Here is an 18,251-nt window from a genome sequence, read left to right as displayed (position 1 = left end):
GTATCCAAACGGCCGACTGCGAGTTGCCCTTCACTTCATTTTAGTGGGATTGGCAAATTTGTTGGGAGCGATTGCAGTTTGTCATGAACTTTACACCAATGTGCTCCGCAACTCCCATTCTGGATGAACAGAAAGAGAAAATGCATTACTTATATACATGAGAAATGTTGATAGGTTTTGTTCCCCACATTGCTGTCTCCACGCAAAATATGATTGGCTGAGCATGAATTTACCCATAAGCAGGGGTGATATATAATTGTTGTAAAGAAAGCCTGTTCTGTGTAATACATGGGCTCATGTTGTTTGTAGAGTGGCATTCATTTTAAGATTCTGAGAGTGTTTATTGGATTTGCAACAAAATACTTATTTGCAAACAGATTCCACTAAAGCTGGTCTCTTAAGCCCTTGTGTCTTTCTTATGCACTTATATTTTGCTTGAATACACATTGATATCTTACGTTATTGTTTTATTAATTGCAAATTAAACAGTGATGATGCAACCCACTATTCAAAGAAGACATTCCTAGAATAGTAATGATATTCTATTGATGATCAGAAAATATCTTTGTCAGTCAATGTACATTTTCCTTAACACCAGTGGGTTATAATATCACTATTATTTATTCTAAGTCAAAGATTTTGACGTCGATTTTGTTCACATACATCTTTTCTTCACAATTTGAATGGGCTTATATTTGCTCTAGCGACCATCAATCTTCAGACTATAAGGTTATTACCTTGAACAGTCTTAGGTATCGATTGACTGCAGCTCAGAGGAAGTTGTAGTTTTTAACCACCTCATAAACGTCTCGGAGATTGACTGGACTTCATCCAGTCTTCCATGAAATGATCCTGACAGAATATGTCAACAACGTGGCAAGCAATTTTGGATTATTGACGACACAACAGGATGCAGTGTCCTTCATAAACCATGGACCAATTTTTCATATAAATGATTAATTATATAAGCTGACGATAGTATACCCAGGCCATATTCATGTGACCCATTTAGGAGTGAGAGGTTGAAACAAAGTGTCAACAGACAGAAGGACAGAAGGACAGTTGAAGGTGTATATATATTCAGACATCTCACCCTTGCAAAAATTATTTCTGGAGACACCTGCACATTACATGACTGGGGGGGGTCACCTGTACAAAAAACAAAAGCAGAGTAGGGTTACCTGGCAACCTGGGAGCATTCCCTCACACTTCCCAGTTCCTCAGTTTGTGACTGTTCACCAGTTTGGAATGGGAACTTCACTTCCGCCTGTGGTGCAGATTGCTGAGATTTTGGACCACTCCTGGGTGTCATGGAACAGCAAATTCCGAGAGACTCCTGGACCTTCCTGGAGAGGTGCGAAGCCTGCAGAATTTACCTCGACTGTCTCTTCACATGAACCCTGTCAAACAGTCACTAGATTCAGCGAATGCACTCTGCTGGCATTCCAACAAGCCTGTGTCCAGAGTCACCTTCAGTCATCTGTCTGGTGGAATGAGCAACTGAGCCCTGTCCACACAGCCAAGCCAAGGCTTCTTCACCACCTTCTGAATACTCAGCCCTTCAAACTGCACCTGGGTTCATCCCAATCAGACTTTCCCTAATCTGCCGGCGGGAATAAGACTTCAAATACAGGTTCTTTGTATTAGCCGTCAACTAGTAATTTGTATTCTGATTCATCCTGGAGATTGAACACTTGGGGTTTGTGTTGTAATCAGATAAGAGGCCACCTTCAAGCTTGTAGCGCAGCCCCACCGTGCGCTTGCTTATTTGGTATTTGTATTCAACATTGTGATTGCTCTGGAAGTCAGCCAAATGATGGTGTCTGCAAAGCATATGAATTGTAACAGAGAGCTGGCGTCTGTCCATTTCAGACCATTGACTGTATACGGTTTAGAGTGAGCGCCCCTTGGTCCAAAGAGTGCTACATGATCTGTGGCACCATTGCTTGTGCGCTTGTGTATTGGTTTGTAGGTGTACACTCACTGAGCACTTTATTAGGAACACCTGTGCACATACTTATTCCTGCGATTATCTAATCAGCCAATTGTGTGGCAGCAATGCAATGCACAAAATCAGGCAGAAACGGGTCAGGTGCTTCAGTTAATGTTCACATCAACCATCGGAATGGGGAATAAATTAGATCTATGTCACTTTGATCATAGAATGATTGTTGGTGCCAGACAAACGTATCTCAGAAACTGCTGATTTCCTGGGGCAACAGTCTCTACAGTTTGCAGATAATGGTGTAAAAAACTAAAAACATCCAGTGAGCAGCAGTTATTGAGCTGCCTTATTAATGAGAGACATCAGAGAAGACATCAATCATATGGCAGCAACTAAATGTATAAAAGCATGCAGACGTGGTCAAGAGGTTCAGCTGTTTTTCAGACCAAATGTCAGAATGGGGAAGAAATTTGATCTAAGTGACTTTGACCGTCAGAGGAGAAGGGCCAGACTGGTCAATGCTGAAAGGAAGGTGACAGTAATGCAAATAAACACGCAGTGGTATGCAGAAGAGCATCTCTGAACACACAACGCATCATAACTGGATACAGCAGCAGAATACTTAATAAGTCTAAAAAATAAGTCTAATAAATACCTAATAAAGTGCTCACTGAGTGTATTATCACTGGACAAAGACAAAGTTCCTCAGCAGGATATAATATCTGAGTCCCATAGAGATGAAAGTGAGGCTTCAGCAGGCGAAGGCTGAGGTTTATCTGCAGAACTCTGAGATTAAAGGTGTGAGTCATCACTGTTTATTCGTACATATGCACAGAGCAGTGCCCTCCAAAAGAATGGTAACTGCACAGGGAAATGAGTTATTTTTGCTATATACTTAAGTATTTGAGATGAAAGGCTGAATAAGAGATGAAAGGACAGAAATTTGCTTTTATTTAACGGTATTTACATGCATATATACTCAGTGACCACTTTATTAGGTAGACCTATACAACAACCTGTTAATGCAAATATTTAATCATTACATTATTGGTATTTGGCAGATGCTCTCATCAAGAGCGACGTACAGTTGATTAGACTAAGCAGGAGACAATCCTCCCCTGGAGCAATGCAGGGTTACGGGCCTTGCTCAAGGGCCCAACGGCGGTGCGGATCTTCCACTACGCTACAGGCAGCCAATCATATGGCAGTAACTAAATGTATAAAAGCATGCAGACGTGGTCAAGAGGTTCAGCTGTTTTTCAGACCAAATGTCAGAATGGGGAAGAAATGTGATCTAAGTGACTTTGACCGTCAGAGGAGAAGGGCCAGAGACTGGTCAATGCTGAAAGGAAGGTGACAGTCACGCAAATACCCACACATTACAACAGTGGTATGCAGAAGAGCATCTCTGAACACACCACGCATCGTACCTCTAAGTGGATTGACTCAGGTTTTTACTTTTGGAGGGCATTGTACATCATACTGTTCACATATTGACTAACTGACATAATATATGCCTCTTATGCTAAACTTTGTATCTTTGTAAAAAAGATATAGTGATATAGGACAAGGTGGTCTGGTGGTGATAGGCCAAGACAGGTAAATGGGTCCGTTTCTGCTCTAGAACTTCTCAAAGGGTAACAAACAGGTACAGGGCACAACAAAAAACAGAATAAGCAGAAAATATGCTTAAATATAAAGGAGGGCCTTCTGAGGGGGATAGAAGAATGAGCTACTACCTTCTCTTGTAGTATTCTGGGAGTCAAAGTGTGGAGAGTTGTGAATAGCTCTTCCACTGAAGACTCAACAGGTTGTGTCATTATAACAGGCCTGAGGAACTCAGGTCTAATTCCAAATCGCCCTCTGTTGTGCGTATCTGTAGACCACGGCTAAGGTACTGGAGGCCTTCAGGAGAGAGCAGAGACATCCAACTATCCAAGTATAAAGTGCAGAAACAGCACAGCCTACTCTTGAAATCACCCCTCCCAGCACCTTATACAGTGAAACTCACAACATCTGCCCTATTTCCTGATTTACATCACATTAAGCAATGCATAAAAATACATCACTGTGTCATCCTGGTCCAAATTTAAACCTGCTCATCTCTGGGCTGGCGCAGGTGGAGAGAGAAGAAAAAATGACTGGTAAAAATATCAAACAGAATTAATAATGACAAGTCTGCCTCGGTCCCATAAATCTGCGGACATGGCTTTACAACACTGTTTCATTGCACGGGCGAAGCTGCAAACCAGCAGAAAGTGTGGCACTATGTACAGGAGAGGACTGTACAAACATCAGAAATAAGCATTTTCTAAAACAATGCATCTAAGTTACAGCAAATGATGCAATGTTAGCAACCCTGCTCATGGTAAAAAAACGGCCAGTAATCATCTGAGTTTTACGGTCCACGGTCCAGCTAAGCATCTCCTGTGAGTCTTACGGTCCACGGTCTTATGGTTCCTGTCAGTGGTTCACAGACAATTTATCATGAGCAACTCTTTCCCACTTTCACTTCCAGCGTAATTGGTAAGCATTTAGTTAAATTTGGCCAGCGAGGTTATAATTTATTTCAAATTTCATTCCTACGAAAATAGCTGCAGAAATATCACATGCATGAAGTGCATTGCTGCAGAAATATCACAGGCATGAAGCGGATCACATTGAACTAGTACCAGGAGCATTGGGACTTCATCCTGCCAGGAACAGAATATGTTTAAGGCAGCCTAAATGAAAATGAGAAGATGACATATTTTACCTCACTTTTCAAGATGCCACCAGTCATGCCAATAGAGCCTGAACATGACTATTAAGACAGTAAACAACGGTCACAATTCTGTTCATTCTTGAGACAATGGCTAGCCATTGCTCTTTCCGGGCACACAGCACTGCTTCCATGCCTAATACCCTTTTCCAGTTTTTACTGTCACCTTCCTCTCAGTTTCAACTCATCTGGCCCTTCTCCTCTGACCTCTCCCATTAACAAGGCGTTTTCTGTCCACAGAACTCCTGCTCACTGGATGTTTTTTGTTTTTCTGTACCATTCTCTACAAACTCTTAAGAGACTGTTGTGCATGAAAATCCCAGGAGTTACCCTGTCTGGCAACAACAATTATTCTAGTCACTTAGAGTAAATAAGCAGTTTCCATGTTCTACTCCTATTCCACGAGCAGCATCACAGATACTGCAGAGCCGCAAACACGTCATCCCCCAAAAAAGCCCTGATGCTCCACCCTCTCTCCAACGCTGCCCATATTTGAGGGGCATCTCATATGACGTGGGTACATAAAACACAATCCACCAGTGTGCGTACATAAAACACAATCCGCCAGCGTGCGTACATGAAACACAATCCACCAGAGTGCGTACATAAAACACAATCCACCAGTGCGCATACATAAAACGCAATCTGCCAGCGTGCGTACATAAAACACAATCCACCAGCGCGCATACATAAAACACAATCCACCACCGCGCATACATGAAACACAATCCACCAGAGTGCGTACATAAAACACAATCCACCAGCGCGCATACATGAAACACAATCCACCAGCGTGCGTACATATAACACAATCCACCAGCACGCATACATAAAACACAATCCACCACCGTGCATACATGAAACACAATCCACCAGCGTGCATACATAAAACATAATCCACCAGCGCGCATACATGAAACACAATCCACCAGCATGCATACATAAAACAAAATCCACCAGCGTGCATACATAAAACACAATCCGCCAGCGTGCATACATAAAACACAATCCGCCTGCGTGCGTACATAAAACACAATCCACCAGCGCGCATACATAAAACAGAATCCACCAGCGCGCATACATAAAACACAATCCACCAGCGTGCATACATAAAACACAATCCGCCAGCGCGCGTACATAAAACACAACCCACCAGCGTGCATACATAAAACACAATCCATCAGCGCGCATACATAAAACACAATCCACCAGTGTGCATACATAAAACACAATCCACCACCGCGCATACATAAAACACAATCCACCAGCGCGCATACATAAAACACAATCCACCAGCGCGCATACATAAAACACAATCCACCAGCGCGCATACATGAAACACAATCCACCAGCGCGCATACATAAAACACAATCCACCAGCGCGCGTACATAAAACACAATCCACCAGCGCGCATACATGAAACACAATCCACCAGCGCGCATACATAAAACACAATCCACCAGCGCGCATACATAAAACACAATCCGCCAGCGCGCATACATAAAACACAATCCACCAGCGCGCATACATAAAACACAATCCGCCAGCGTTCCCCGGGAGACGTCCGCGCTGTCCCGCAGCCGGGTCGAGGGAGCTGCTGCCGCGGCTGACGGAGAAACGCAGAGCGGTAATGAAACGCGGTAATGAAACGCAGAGCGGTAATGAAACACAGAGCGGTAATGAAACACAGAGTGGTAATGAAACGCAGAGCGGTAATGAAACACAGAGTGGTAATGAAACGCAGTAATGAAACGTGGTAATGAAACGCAGAGCGGGAATGAAACGCAGAGCGGTAATGAAACGCATAGCGGTAATGAAATGCAGAGCGGTAATGAAACGCAGAGCGGTAATGAAACGCAGTAATGAAACGCAGAGTGGTAATGAAACACAGCAATGAAACACAGAGCGGTAATGAAACACAGAGCGGTAATGAAACGCAGAGCGGTAATGAAACGCAGTAATGAAACGCAGAGCGGGAATGAAACACAGAGCGGTAATGAAGCGCATAGCGATAATGAAACGCAGTAATGAAATGCATAGCGGTAATGAAACGCAGTAATGAAATGCAGAGCGGTAATGAAACGCAGAGCGGTAATGAAACGCAGAGCGGTAATGAAATGCAGAGCGGGAATGAAACGCAGTAATGAAACGCAGAGTGGTAATGAAACACAGAGTGGTAATGAAACGCAGAGCGGTAATGAAACGCAGAGTGGTAATGAAACACAGAGCGGTAATGAAACACAGTAATGAGACGCAGAGCAGTAATGAAACGCAGAGCGGTAATGAAACGCAGTAATGAAACGCAGAGCGGGAATGAAACACAGAGCGGTAATGAAGCGCATAGCGATAATGAAACGCAGTAATGAAATGCAGAGCGGTAATGAAACGCAAAGCGGTAATGAAATGCAGAGCGGGAATGAAACGCAGTAATGAAACGCAGAGTGGTAATGAAACGCAGAGCGGTAATGAAACGCAGAGTGGTAATGAAACACAGAGCGGTAATGAAACACAGTAATGAGACGCAGAGCGGTAATGAAACGCAGAGTGGTAATGAAACACAGAGCGGTAATGAAATGCAGTAATGAAACGCAGAGCGGTAATGAAACGCGGTAATGAAACGCAGAGCGGTAATGAAACGCAGAGCGGTAATGAAACGCATAGCGGTAATGAAACGCAGTAATGAAACACATAGCGGTAATGAAACGCGGTAATGAAACACAGAGCGGTAATGAAACGCAGAGCGGTAATGAAACGCAGTAATGAAACGCAGAGCGGTAATGAAACGCGGTAATGAAACGCAGAGCGGTAATGAAACGCAGAGCGGTAATGAAACGCATAGCGGTAATGAAACGCAGTAATGAAACACATAGCGGTAATGAAACGCAGTAATGAAACGCATAGCGGTAATGAAACACAGTAATGAGACGCAGAACGGTAATGAAACACAGAGCGGTAATGAAACGCAGAGCGGTAATGAAACGCAGAGCAGTAATGAAACGCAGTAATGAAACACAGAGCGGTAATGAAACGCAGTAATGAAACGCAGAGCGGTAATGAAACGCAGAGCGGTAATGAAACGCAGTAATGAAACACATAGCGGTAATGAAACGCAGTAATGAAACGCAGAGCGGTAATGAAACGCGGTAATGAAACACAGAGCGGTAATGAAACGCAGTAATGAAACGCAGAGCGGTAATGAAACGCAGAGCGGTAATGAAACGCAGTAATGAAACACATAGCGGTAATGAAACGCAGTAATGAAACGCAGAGCGGTAATGAAACGCAGAGCGGTAATGAAACGCAGTAATGAAACGCAGAGCGGTAATGAAACGCAGAGCGGTAATGAAACGCGGTAATGAAACGCAGAGCGGTAATGAAACGCAGAGCGGTAATGAAACGCAGAGCGGTAATGAAACGCAGAGCGGTAATGAAACGCATAGCGGTAATGAAACGCAGAGCGGTAATGAAACACAGAGCGGTAATGAAACGCAGTAATGAAACGCAGAGCGGTAATGAAACGCAGTAATGAAACGCAGAGCGGTAATGAAACGCAGAGCGGTAATGAAACGCAGTAATGAAACACAGAGCGGTAATGAAACGCAGAGCGGTAATGAAACACAGAGCGGTAATGAAACGCAGTAATGAAACGCAGAGCGGTAATGAAACGCAGTAATAAAACGCATAGCGGTAATGAAACGCAGTAATGAAACGCAGAGCGGTAATGAAACACAGTAATGAAACACAGAGCGGTAATGAAACGCAGTAATGAAACGCAGAGCGGTAATGAAACGCAGTAATGAAACACAGAGTGGTAATGAAACACGGTAATGAAACACGGTAATGAAACACAGAGCGGTAATGAAACGCATAGCGGTAATGAAACGCAGTAATGAAACGCAGAGCGGTAATGAAACACAGTAATGAAACGCAGAGCGGTAATGAAACGCGGTAATGAAACGCAGAGCGGTAATGAAACGCAGAGCGGTAATGAAACGCATAGCGGTAATGAAACGCAGAGCGGTAATGAAACACAGAGCGGTAATGAAACGCAGAGCGGTAATGAAACGCAGAGCGGTAATGAAACGCAGTAATGAAACGCAGAGCGGTAATGAAACGCAGTAATGAAACGCAGAGCGGTAATGAAACGCAGTAATGAAACGCAGAGCGGTAATGAAACGCAGTAATGAAACGCAGAGCGGTAATGAAACGCAGTAATGAAACGCAGAGCGGTAATGAAACGCGGTAATGAAACGCAGAGCGGTAATGAAACGCAGAGCGGTAATGAAACACAGAGCGGTAATGAAACGCAGTAATGAAACGCAGAGCGGTAATGAAACGCAGTAATAAAACGCAGAGCGGTAATGAAACGCGGTAATGAAACGCAGAGCGGTAATGAAACACAGAGCGGTAATGAAACACAGAGCGGTAATGGCGATAATGGGTTCTGCTGGGAAGAATGACAGAATTATGAGTTATCCAGCATGAAGCAAAGACGCCCTGATGTAATTTCAAGCCTTTGAGACATTTCAAACCACAGGCTTCCTCAAAGGCTGTAACACCTAATCCAAATTTTTGCTGCCTCGCACTGAAAAAACACAAGTACACATGCATACACACATAGATGCGTACATACACATCAGACACTCTCCTCTGGCCCCAAAAAGGTACTTAAAAAGAGATATAGCAGAGGGCTACAGCATCCAACCTTTGATTTGGTTTGAAACACCTCGAACACACTTTGAGCCACATAGCAGCAAGAAGTTGCTGTTATAGCTGGAAGCAGGCACTCAATCTGGCAGGTTTACACTCTTGTGTGTGTGTGTGTGTGTGTGTGAGGGGGACTGGCCATCAGACAGACATGTTTGAAGTATTACCTGTGATGAGCTGGCAGATATGCTGGTGAACACAAATATGGGACAGTGGTCAGACCCACAGTGCTCAGGCCCACAGTGCTCAGGCCCACAGTGCCACAGTGCTCAGGCCCACAGTGCCACAGTGCTCAGGCCCACAGTGCCACAGTGCTCAGGCCCACAGTGCCACAGTGCTCAGGCCCATAGTGCCACAGTGCTCAGGCCCACAGTGCCACAGTGTTCAGGCCCACAATGCTCAGACTCACAGTGCTCAGGCCCACAGTGCCACAGTGCTCAGGCCCACAGTGCCACAGTTTTCAGGCCCACAGTGCCACAGTGTTCAGGCCCACAATGCTCAGACTCACAGTGCAGCAGGCCCACAGTGCAGCAGCCTCACTGAGACGCCACGCCTCCTTCAGAAACCACACTGAAATCTCTCTCCATTCCTCCTCCAGACAGCCGGCTCTTTTCACAGATATCAGCTTGCCTTTGCCGTTTCTATTTCTGGATCACAGCTCCTCTGGTTCCAGCTAAACCTCTGTAAGTCAATTATAATGGGGCGTGTGCTGAAAGTTTATTATAATTCTAGCCCTGTCGGAAACACAGACACCTTTTGTTTAGCGATGTATGAAATTGCACAAAGCATTTTTCCAGCTTCTATAGTAGGAAAGACAAATGCATGTCTGTTTCTGATTTGCATGCACTGTAATCTCCGTGATGTGCAAAAGGCCTTCGTCTCAGCTGTACTGTTAACACTGTGAATCTCAGCGCGTATGTTCTGGAGAAGGTGGGGAGTGTAGTGCAGAGAAAAGAATTGCTGGAGCCTGTGAAATTATTCATGTGCACTCTCAGGAAAAAAGGGTTCTTTGGCCCATCTCCATACAGGAAGCCTTTTCAGTTCTTTATGACACCCTCTATCGTACAGTAGGTGTGAAGTGTGAAAGCTCCCATACAAAGAACCATTTTGCGCAAATAAAACCTTTGAACTACATAGGGCTCTTATAGAATGAAAGAGTTGCTTTTGGACCATTATAACGGCCTGAAGGGGCACCTGTAGCTTTTTGGGCTGATTCCATTTGCTTATTTTTCACATTTTTTCTTTTTTTCCTTTTTCTTCTCCTAGCTCCACCCAGGCTAGAAAAAGAAGTGAAGACAAGGAAATCGAGAAATAGGAGATGAAGGTGAATTAGGCGAATGGAATGTCCTCACTCCTCGTCAGTTTGAAGCCATGTCAGTTACAGACAGTGGCAGACGCGTGGCAGATGGGGAGACCAAAACACGTATGCAAAGGAGGCCCTCATGTCTCCTCGCTCAAAGGAAAGTTTGGGAGTTCCTTACTTCTACTAGCTCCTAGAAGGAACATTTAATGGGTTGGAATGTCCTTAAAGACAGCACTCCATCCATCCATCCATTATCTGAACCCGCTAATCCTGAACAGGATCGCAGGGGGGCTGGAGCCTATCCCAGCATACATTGGGCGAAAGGCAGGAATAAACCCAGGACAGGTCGCCAGTCCATCACAGGGCACACACACCATTTACTCACACACTCATAGCTATGGGCAATTTAGACTCTCCAATCAGCCTAACCTGCATGTCTTTGGACTGTGGGAGGAAACCATAGTACCCGGAGGAAACTCACGCAGACACGGGGAGAACATGCAAACTCCTCACAGAGAGGCCCCGGCCGACGGGGATTCAAACCCAGGACCTCCTTGCTGTGAGGCGGCAGTGCTACCCACTGCACCATCCACAGGCAGCACTCAGTTACAGAAATCATCATTTTCCCCTGATGTCTGTTTTCATGTCATTGTCTCTTCTGTCAGTCCAGGAATATAATTACATTAATTTCATTAATAAATTACACTCTATTAGGTAGACCTGCGTCTCACAGCAAGGAGGTCCTGGGTTCGAATCCCCGTCGGCCGGGGCCTCTCTGTGAGGAGTTTGCATGTTCTCCCCATGTCTGCGTGGGTTTCCTCCGGGTACTCCGGTTTCCTCCCACAGTCCAAAGATATGCAGGTTAGGCTGATTGGAGAGTCTAAATTGCCCATAGGTATGAGTGTATGAGTGTGTGAGTGAATGGTGTGTGTGCCCTGCGATGGACTGGCGACCTGTCCAGGGTGTATTCCTGCCTTTCGCCCAATGTATGCTGGGATAGGCTCCAGCCCCCCTGCGACCCTGTTCAGGAAAAGCGGGTTCAGATAATGGATGGATGAATGGATAGGTAGACCTGTACACCAGCTTGTTAATGCAAATATTTTATCAGCCAATCATGTGGTAGCAAGTAAATGGATAAAGCATACATGGTCAAGAGGTTCAGCTGTTTCACACACAACAGTCTCCAGAGTTTGCAGAGAATGGCGCGTAAAAGCGTCCAGTGAGCAGCAGTTCTGTGGGCAGAAACGCGCTGTTAATGCGAGAGGTCAGAGGAGAAGGGCCAGACTGGTTCAAAGCGGACTGGAAGGTGACTGTAACGCAAATAGCCACACACAAGGCATCAAACATCTTTAGTGGATAGGCTACAGCAGCAGAAGACCAATAAGTCTTCACTGAGTAATAAAGTGCTCACTGAGTGTATATGCGAGTAAGGTGATGGGAAAGTAAGGTGATGGGAAAGTAATCTGTCAGAATGCAGGCACTCATTTGGCTCCGTGTGTGCCATTCTCTCTCCCTCACACACACACTCTCTCTTCCTCTCTCTCTCTCTCTCTCTCTCTCTCTCACACACACTCTCACTCTCTCCCTCTCTCTCTCTTTCATTGTCATGCCAGGGCACTAACTCAGTTGGGGTCTGTAATTTCAGCACTGATATGAAAAAGTAAAGAATGAATTTCTGTATAATAGTTTATTAAAAAAGGACACGTTTTGATGTCAGAATAAAGGGGGTGTCAAAATTCAGTCTCTATCTGTCTCTCTCTTTATCGCTCAATTTCCACTGGAATATAGTTGAATTCCTCATCAGGTCTGTTACTCTCGCTTACTGCTCCTCTAGAGTCATTATATCCGTGTTACTCTTTCTCAATAAACGTATGTTTAGCAAGGCTGCTAATTATCTCCAGGGTACTATAATTGAATAGATTATATGGTTCGTCCCCAGCCAATCAACAAAGGCAGGGAATAAATCACTTTTTTTATTCCGTTTCATTATTAACGCTGATACTTAACCTTGACTCTGTCAGTATCTGTTAATATCCATCTTGCCTGTAAGAACATTTATGAAAGGTATCTCTGTTCCAGATCCTGTAATATTTTCTCTTTCTATAATGTATATGGGCATGGATATTAATAAAACCCCGCTTTGTTCAGGGCTTGTCAGCCCTGTGGACATTAATAAACCTCACTGACAGAGTCTCGACAGCTTTGGGGAAAGCTGAGCTGATTCACTGTTCATTGGGCGATGATAGGTGCTGTGTGTTTCATTGGCCAATTTTTCGAATTTGGGGATGAATGCCAGTTGTTAGATTAAAATTACAACTGCCAGCCTGGACCATGGCATCTCACCTCTCGATTATCGGAAACATTTATGGGTTTTTTTCTATTTTTTTCACCTCCACATTAAAACTGCCAATGGTGTCCCTTGATACTATACAGTGCTGTGCCAACGCAATGGGTACTTGAGCTTCTAAGAATCAATGCTTTCCGCGCTGTACAAAACAGTACAACAGTTGAGCTTGCATCAATTATAGAAGGGCATATCCACTGAGTGGCACGCAGTAATGCAGCAATAAGCTACATAACTGACTTAAACCAACCCTACCCCTATGTGCGACATAGTCAATACCTTCCCATCACCTAGGACCCCCAGTCATAATCTTGTAATAAACCTATAACATCTACAAAATAAATATCTTATATCACATGGAAAGCAAGCTGAAATCAGACGAATATACAGCCACAATAACAACAAGCTGTAACTACGTATCTGGACTGTACAAAACTACTGTGTACACCAATAAGCCAAACCATTATGACCACCTGCCTAATATGCTGTTTGTCCTCTGTGTGCCACCAAAATGCTCTGTCCTACCGAGCCATGGGTTGTACAAGACCTCTGAAGGTGCTCTGTGGTATCTGGTACAAAGACGTTATCAGCAGATCCTTTAAGTCATGTAAGTTGTGAGGTGGTGTCATCGTGGATCGGACTTGTTGTTCCAGCACATCCCACAGATGCTCAATTGGATTGAGATCTGGGGGATTTGGAGGCCAGGGAAACACCTTGAACCCTTTGTCATGTTCCTCAAACCATTCCGGAACAATTTCTGCAGTGTGGCATGGCGCAGTATCCTGTTCAAAGGGACCACTTCCATTGGGGAATACCGTTGTCATGAAGGGCTGTACCTGGTCCACAATGTTTAGGTCAGTGGCACGTGTCAAATTGACGTCCACATTCATGCCCGGGCCCTGGGTTTCCCAGCAGAGCATCACACTCCCGCCACCAGCTTATCTTCTTCTCACAGTGCATCCTGGTGCCATCTCTTCCCCCGGTAAATGGCAACCTTCTTCCATTGCTCCCGGGTCCAGTTCTGACGCCCGCATGCCCATTGTAGGCGCTTTTGATGGTGGACAGGGGTCAGCACGGGCACTCTGACCGGTCTGCAGCTGCCCCATACACAGCACTGTGTGTTCTGACACGTTCCTCCCATAAACATCATTAACCATCACTTCTGCCACAGTAGCCCTTGGATAGCCTTCATTGCCCTCACGCGTCGATGAGCCTTGGGCACCTAACACCTTGTTGCCGGGTCATGGTATATCCCTCCTCGGACCACTGTTTTTCCTATTTCTAATTTCAATTTTCTTTAACTGAAATAGGAATGCACATGATTATTTGATGTACTCAAAGGATATGTAAAATAATCATGTAATCATGTCTTCAAATAACTCTTGTATCGAAGAACATTTGGAGTCTCACAAGAAGAAACGTTCTTACTTTTAGCACAGTAAGTGTAAAATGAGAGCAATGTTTCTGTGATTAGACTTTTCCTCAGCTCTTTCTCTTCATTGGCAGGGAGAGCACATGTGACTCAGTCATCAACTGCCATGTGTCGCTGTCAGCAGGCCCAGAACGGCTGTGTGTGGGGCGAGAGAGAGATAGCATACTTGCCTTTCAAAATCAACGTTGCCTTTTATTTTATTTTTGACAAAGTGACAAACCCCTGGTTCTTTTCCACCTCTGTTAGCCTGTGCAGGACACCTTCCATTGTGGTTCATAGATAAAAATCGAAATATTGTTTATTTACTATCAGGGTTTTATGCTGCTGGTTTGTTCGAGCTTGCGCTCTGACAGACATCTCAAACCTTGGTGGAAGTCAGGCTCCCCGGGGCCTGTGGTAAAACGGACGATGACGGATGAGGCTTCTCATTCTCTCTTTGAGCTGCGGCACAACGATGGCGGAGGCTGATTAGGCGCTTTTAATATACGTGGCGGTGGCGCTAACCAACGCGGCGTCACGCGGCTTTTCATTAACTCTGCAGAAAGGGGGCCCAGCGTGCCGTTATTACACCGCTGTCAGACCCCGCATGGCACCACCCTGCTATTCAGCCCGGAGCGTGGGAGGAGAGGAAAAGGGCTATCTCCCATCAGCTCATTTCCACAAATGTGAGAAAATCTGTTTGTAATCTACCACCCTCCAATGTATTATTTTCCCTCCTTTTTTTGTGTGACGTTTTCACATGGCGGCAGATTAATCTGTGGGGGAGCGTTGCACAATAAAACAGGCTTGGTTGTCAATTTAAAAAGAATATATACAGTGCAGTGTGTAAGTATTTGGACAGTTACAGACTGTCCCCTTTAATCTGAGCGTATTTGCAGGTATTCGGGTGATGCGTGTAGAAAGAAAGCCCTTTTTTAGACATAGCCCCTCCATTTTAGCGGACGGTTGACCGAAAGGTTACAATGACTGATTACGGTTCATTGTATCCTTTCGAACTCACAGTGCTGGAGTACAGAACCAAAAGAGCAAAAAATGTTTCACTGTCCAATGAATTATTGTGATGTATGTGTCAGCATATAGTAGGTTAAAATGTATTTAATGCTCCTTGTTGTTTCAGGATTTTTCCTCATTTTCATTCATTTTCTACTGCAGGGAGAGTTATTGCCAGTTGAAGGTGTGCTGAACATCTCACTCACAGTGCCTGTGAGAGCCTTGTGAGAAGCTCGGAGCTCTGCCCATCTTAAACCTGCTGAACTTTGAGGGAAGTCAACTGACAAATATCTCCCTTATTTCTCAAGTAGAGGTTGAGCAATACTCACGCATCACTGCAATCAGAAGAGAGTAGCCAGTTATAAAACTGCTACGTGCCAACTAATATTACCTCTATCATTTTCCTACTGTTGGCTGTGATGATGAAGCTTTAATAATGAGAAACGCAATAAAAATTCTCATCAGACCAGACACAGATCACGCCTTCTCATCCATTCCACGGGTTTCTCCTATCAACACGCAGCAGGGATCTCCACTAACCTTTTGAAATGAAACTTTCCGGAGCACATTAGCCCCAAAAAAGGCTGTATTTTAATGCCAGTTAAAGGCAATTAATAAGAAGGGCAACTTGCTGAGAGAGGAATTAATTACGTGTCTGGTTTTATGATGGTCCAGGATTTATAAATATGGGAGCATGCGTTGTGTGGAATAAATTGGCCGTGTTAACAGCACGAGGCGTTAAGCCCAGGCCACCCAGGGACAGATGCTTCAAGCCTCGCTATTTATACACCGCACATAAACCCGCCTTTATTATACACCGCCAACACCGCCTCCAACTGCCCCTGCTCCCCGCCGTGACCGCTAGCCGCAGAACCCGGGCCAAGACCCAGCCAGCCACAGAACCGGTCCTCTTCATGATGACCTCGCTGTCCTGGGGCGTTTCTCAGACTGCGCTGTCTGTCACTGGTACAGATGCGCCGAGACCTTCCGTATACTCTCCATAGAGAAAGTCTTTCTAGTTATTTATGGAACCATGTTACATTGGAGTGCAAAAAGCTCAGAGACAAAGAACCCGTGAACTAGAGTACTTCTATGGAATCACAGGGCTCCTTTTTTCTGAGAGGGTACAGGAGCAAGGTCCACAGATTTTAGCTGAGCCCAATGGTACGGGGGTTTATGATGAGGAGGCCCTCCCAGGATCACTGACTGACAGCAAACCTCACATCGTGACATCGAACCCTTCACTGCCCCTCCCCTCTATTTCCCTTTCCTCTAAGCCCTGGGAGCTTGTTTTTCCGATATGTCAATCCCTGCAGGGGGAACAGTGCACAGGGAACCTCTCCATTGGCTCACTGTACCGTTTCACGAGAACCCCCCCCCTTCTGTTACCTGTGGCCCAGGCAGAGGGGATTTGTTCTCTCGCCATGGTAACAGGCTCATTATTCAAGAACTGCTGAGGCGCAAGGACACTGCAGACAAACTCAGGCCTACGCAGCCTGAGAGCCCCGTCACTGAGGGGCCTACGCAGCCTGAGAGCCCCGTCACTGAGGGGCCTACACAGCCTGAGAGCCCCGTCACTGAGGGGCCTACGCAGCCTGAGAGCCCCGTCACTGAGGGGCCTACGCAGCCTGAGAGCCCCGTCACTGAGGGGCCTACGCAGCCTGAGAGCCCCGTCACTGAGGGGCCTACGCAGCCTGAGAGCCCCGTCACTGAGGGGCCTACGCAGCCTGAGAGCCCCGTCACTGAGGGGCCTACGCAGCCTGAGAGCCCCGTCACTGAGGGGCCCATGCAGCCTGAGAGCCCCGTCACTGAGGGGCGTCAGTGTGAGGGGCGTCACTGAGGGGCGTCAGTGTGAGGGGCGTCAGTGTGAGGAGCGTCAGTGTGAGGAGCGTCAGTGTGAGGGGCGTCACTGAGGGGCGTCAGTGTGAGGGGTGTCAGTGTGAGGGGCGTCAGTGTGAGGGGTGTCAGTGTGAGGGGCGTCAGTGTGAGGGGCGTCAGTGTGAAGGGCGTCACTGTGAGGGGCGTCAGTGTGAGGAGCGTCAGTGTGAGGGGTGTCAGTGTGAGGGGCGTCAGTGTGAGGGGCGTCAGTGTGAAGGGCGTCACTGTGAGGGGCGTCAGTGTGAGGAGCGTCAGTGTGAGGAGCGTCAGTGTGAGGGGCGTCACTGAGGGGCGTCACTGAGGGGCGTCAGTGTGAGGAGCGTCAGTGTGAGGAGCGTCAGTGTGAGGAGCGTCAGTGTGAGGGGCGTCAGTGTGAGGGGCGTCACTGAGGGGCGTCAGTGTGAGGAGCGTCAGTGTGAGGAGCGTCAGTGTGAGGAGCGTCAGTGTGAGGGGCGTCAGTGTGAGGGGCGTCAGTGTGAGGGGCGTCAGTGTGAGGAGCGTCAGTGTGAGGAGCGTCAGTGTGAAGGGCGTCAGTGTGAGGGGAGACCCAGGGTTACGCCAACGTCAGCGACAAAATAACAAAGTTCCCCCTTCACACCAGGTTCTGCCCTGCACCATGGGACCTACGCACAGCTCCAGCAGAGGCAGGTGCTTATGAATAGTCATTCGTTAGCAGGTAGGCGCTAAGTTTTTTGGTTCCGATTCTGCCCACTATTTATATGCAGGGAAACATTGCAACAGCCTGTCTGACCATGAATATTCAGAGATGGTTCATCAGCAGAACTTTCTGAACAGCAACTGGAACTGAGGAAGGACTGAGGAATGTAGCATCTCACAAGCTACTTGTCCCTGATTCAGATGGTGAGTCACCTGTTCAATGCCTTCATGAA

General features: G+C 46.1%; 1 protein-coding gene across 1 annotated transcript in view; it reads right to left on the bottom strand.

The window, feature by feature from the left end:
• Positions 1 to 18,251, bottom strand: part of stpg2 (sperm-tail PG-rich repeat containing 2) — an 85,900-nt gene that overhangs the window by 32,369 nt on the left and 35,280 nt on the right. The window lies entirely within an intron of this gene.

The sequence above is a fragment of the Conger conger genome, chromosome 11, assembly GCF_963514075.1.
Source record: "Conger conger chromosome 11, fConCon1.1, whole genome shotgun sequence".
In the NCBI taxonomy this organism is placed as follows: domain Eukaryota; kingdom Metazoa; phylum Chordata; class Actinopteri; order Anguilliformes; family Congridae; genus Conger; species Conger conger.
The sequence above is the reverse complement of the archived record's forward strand: the minus strand, read 5'-3'. Positions and strand labels throughout refer to the sequence as shown.